Raw genomic sequence first — 4,491 nt, 5'->3', positions numbered from 1 at the left:
GGTGACTTTTGTGGTGCGCGACACGGTGCGGTTATGCGCGACGGTTATATTTGTGGTGTGCGACAAGGTGCGTTGCATTTCAAACAAGAAGCAGAGGACAAGGAGAGCGCGCGGCGCTCTACCGCGCCGCGCCGAAAACGACGACGCCGAAGACAGTTCGGCGCGTGAACACGCGGCGCAAGAAAAGAAATCAAAAGAAAGAAAGCCAATCCAATGACAAAGGAACACGGAGCCTCGAGCAGCCAATGAGAAATCGACGAATCGACCAGAGCCGCAGAAAAAGGAGCCGCGCTGGCAGTAGGGGGGAGTAGTTCCAGAAGCGGCACCAGGACAAGGTCGGCCACCGGATCGGGAGTTGAAGACGGCCGTCGGGTTCCGGACCCGAGCCACCAGGACTTCACCCGGCCGGGGCCTCCTGCCAACCCATTCCTGGGCGCCGCTACTCTTCCTGATCGTCAACCGCTGACCGAGGCCGGCAAGCGTCTGCGCCCGTGGGCAGAACGTGAGCTGTCGGGCTACGGGCCCGAGCTCCACGACCAGCTGCCCGGCCAGAACGCCGCCGCCGTCAATCCCTGCTGCCAAGCCGCCTGCCTTCCAGGGCATCGCCACCCTGCCCGATAATCAACTGCTGCTGCCCGAGGCCGGTGAGCGTCTGCGTCCGTGGGCAGAACGTGAGCTGTCGGGCTACGAGCCCGAGTGCCACGATCAGCTGCCCGACCAGAACGCCACCACCGTCGGCTCGTGCTGCCGAGCCGCCTGTTTTCTCCCTCCGAGCCAGAGCTGCCACACTCTGGCAGCCTGTACGACGCTCCGACACAACGTCTTTTGGTGAGACCAACACCGCTTATCTCGTCGTCTCGTCTCCGCTTCGCCGCGTCGAGACTGTAGTGCATACGCACACCGGCAGCCTGCCCGAACTTGCCTCATAACATTAGCCTTACAGATACGTGTTTCCATGTTATCTTTGTGTGTTTGCTTTTATGGGTTAATTTTCGTTTCTAGTTTCATTAAAAGTTTGTGTGTGTGTTTCCCGACAAAGGGCTTTGTCCTCGATTGGGTTCTGGGAGGCTTCGCCTCAGAGAACCGCCAGAAAATATAACACGAAAGAACCTGCTCATCACAGTCCCATGTAATTAAAAAAGTGCCGGCGGGACTCAGTGTCAGCGCAGCTGACTCCCACGCAGCGGGCCCGGTGTAATCCTGGCGGGAACTGGGTATTTTTTTCTCATTTCCGGTGGTAGCTGCAACAAACAACGACGGCGTCGGACACCAGTAGCAGCGGCGGCGGACACCATCACCAACCGAAACAGCTTTTGGAATTAGCGCATAAGAGCTAACGCTGTAAAAGGACGGAACTCTACGTTTACGCGTGCATTTCGTCTGCTGAACAAGATACCGAAGAGCTGAACGAGATAAGAATGAGCCCATAACAGCTTCCGCTGTTAAGAGGAACCGAAGCGCATATGCTGCGCATAACCCACCCGTTTTTGGCATCAAATTCAGTTAATTGTGTTCGCCAACATGCGTTGAGGAGAAGTGTTAGTGCGAATCAAAAGATTGCAATGATGGCATTCAGGTTCATAACGTTTTTATGGGTGAAAACACTAATTACTTTGGTCCAAATTTCCATGGAGGAAGTTGTTATGCTTGTACATTATTCGCATTTCTGCGTATTTTTTATGGACTTCCTTAGTGGCTTACCTACACCTAAACATAGGCCAGGAAAGTAGCAGTACTCTGCAACTAAAACATACATACGTGTAATGTCTAGCAACTATGTGAGGGAAATAAATGTTGCTCGAGTGCCACGAATCAAAAAGTAGGCGTGGAACGACCCCACATTGAAACAATGATTTTTTTTTGTTTTTGCTTCAACAATGCGGCCTTAAATAACTACATTTATGAGATGTGTTCATTTCTCTGTAATTAAAGCCTGATCGTGTCAGGCTAATAACTGCGTAGGTAAAGTGTTCATTTCTCTGTAACTAAAGCCTGATCGTGTCAGGCTAATAACTGCGTAGGTAAACAGCTTTCTGTCGCAACCTTACTTTCCTAGGAAATATATGTTACTCAACAGCGCATTTCACAGTACTTGAAAATATTGAACAGTGGAGATGATTTCGTCGATATTTCACTAGGTTATCTACGTACAATAGGAAACTGGGCAGGATTAAAGTTTAGGCCGACTTCTAAATATGGCAGTAAACTGGTGGACGCCTTAGTACGCCAGAGAAACAGATTCCCGCCGCTCAAGCGAGAAAACACGCTCACACAGTCGATTACGATTGGTGCAGAGGCCCTTGTGTCTGATCCAAGTTTCGAGACTCAATTCTAGAGCGACATGCACAAAATGGAAGTAAGTTAATGCTGCAAGAATGAACTTCTGTTCTCTAGAAATATATGTATTGAGCATCCCGCGTCAAAAAATTATCTCTATATAAACCCCTGTATTTACTTATCATTTTTCCCGGAACCACAGTTCACGCACCAGCAGTAAAAGTTATCGCTCAGCGCAAGGCGCATCTGCATGGTTAGGAACTTACTCAAATGTTATTGTTGTTTCTGTGTAAGTATGCCCTCCCTGAACATTGTGTGATCAGATTGTATGCACTTAGTGCTAAAGCGTCACGCTGCTGTGTGTTTTAAGCCCTTATGACACGTGTTCGATTCCGCCTAGCACCATATAATAAAAATCGGGTTGAAAAGTCAACGAAAGAACAGATACGCCCAACAAATCTAAAATAGCCTAAAATGGCATGCATTAAAATTGTCAAATATATTAAAAACTATATAAATGATATGATCCACCTAGGAGAAAGAGAAATGGTCAACAGTAGTAACCGAAGCAATTTGCACCATGTAAACCTAACGGGTACCTATCTTTCCTGATATTAACATTGCTCATATTTCTTTCTGTTTCAGAAGTTCTGATAAGGCCATAATCTCTAGGTACGTAAATAAAGGGTGATGGACTATTCTTAAATTTGGTCAATGCCTTTTATAAGAAGGTAATATACACTGTACAGTTCATAGGTACAGTGATATACCGTTAGGTTTGCGTATATTTTCTGCTCTCTATTATAGTGGAGAACTTAAAACATATTCATTATTTACTATTCCACTGTATCTTATACTTGGTTGAGAAACATGAATGATTAAGATGATATTTGAGAGCTTCTATGTAATCTAGCTTAGAGAACACTGTATGTCGCGCATAATATATATAATTCACATCTGGAAGTATACCTGTCGTCGAAATAAAATTTGGGCATGACTTCTGGGACTCAAAGCGAAGCAGCTGCGGGAACCACAATTAACTCATTCAAAAACAAGATGATGCGGTTCCAAATATAAGAAAACTAATGTGTTGGCACTGAATCATACATGACAACGTTGCACAGGACATTTATCTGAGGAGGATAAACTGGATGTGCACATTAGGGAAATATAATTCCGGCCACAATGGGCACAGGAGCTAGTATGCTCTTTTGGTCGTTTGTTTTGGGACAGTCTCAGGGCTATTATTGACGCTGGTGAGTTCGCACACCCTACAACTAGCTACGTGTCGGCTCCCTCTTACCGCTCAATCGTTGCTCGCAGTTAGATTTACCAGAAGTGGTTCATTAGGCCTCATAGGTGTGGCTATTAAAGCGCAGCTCTTAATCGCCCGTATTGTGGCGAGCGTCGGGCACAGCGAAAGATGAAAGTACAGTGTAATGAAAGCGAACGCGACCGCAGCGGCGGATGAAAGGCGCGAGGTGGAAAGCGGAGAGGAGGGTGCGGCGACGATGGCTACGAGATGGCGCCAGAGTAGCGCACGCCGTCTTATAGATGTGTCGGCCGCGGCTGCTTTGAATGACGCCCGCGCCAGGGTTATGAATCTTCCTATACTTCCCATTGGTTCCCGTGTAGCAGACGCTCAGTCGACGCTAGCGCCAAGGCGCACTTCAGTTAGGCCCTAGCGGACGGATGACGGTACTACGGCGACAAAAAAAAAAGAAAAGCGGCGCGATTTTTTTTTACTCTCCTTCTTTTGCTATATCACTTTTTTCTTAGTTTTTTATGATAACGTTGCTGCGCTCGCTTCTCCTTTCCCTCATGACTTTCATATCCCTCCTCGCATGTCTCCCCTCCCCTCATGCTTCGCGCAGGGTTTTTTGTTTTATTTTTCTAGCTGTCCGCGGCACGATCTTTTTTTTTTTCTTTGTCTCGGGCATTATCAAACGCACCGCCGGACCAAAGGGCGCGCTCCTCTCCTGTCTGGCCGTGCCAGGCCTTACACCGTGCAATCGTGCTTGTGCGCAGTGGGTTCTTTCTGCGTTTTCATCCGCGCATACCCGTTCATTACTAGGATCAAGCAAGTATGTTCCCAAATAATATTACAAAAAATTATTCCACTTGCAACACAACAGTTCTTTGGACTCACTTTATTGTGTTCGTTTGAGAAAACCAGAATTGGAGCACACAGTGCAACACAGTGTGCATAGAATG

Source organism: Dermacentor silvarum, chromosome 5 (assembly GCF_013339745.2).
Source record: "Dermacentor silvarum isolate Dsil-2018 chromosome 5, BIME_Dsil_1.4, whole genome shotgun sequence".
Classification (NCBI taxonomy): Eukaryota; Metazoa; Arthropoda; class Arachnida; order Ixodida; family Ixodidae; genus Dermacentor; species Dermacentor silvarum.
Note: the sequence above shows the minus strand (reverse complement) of the source record.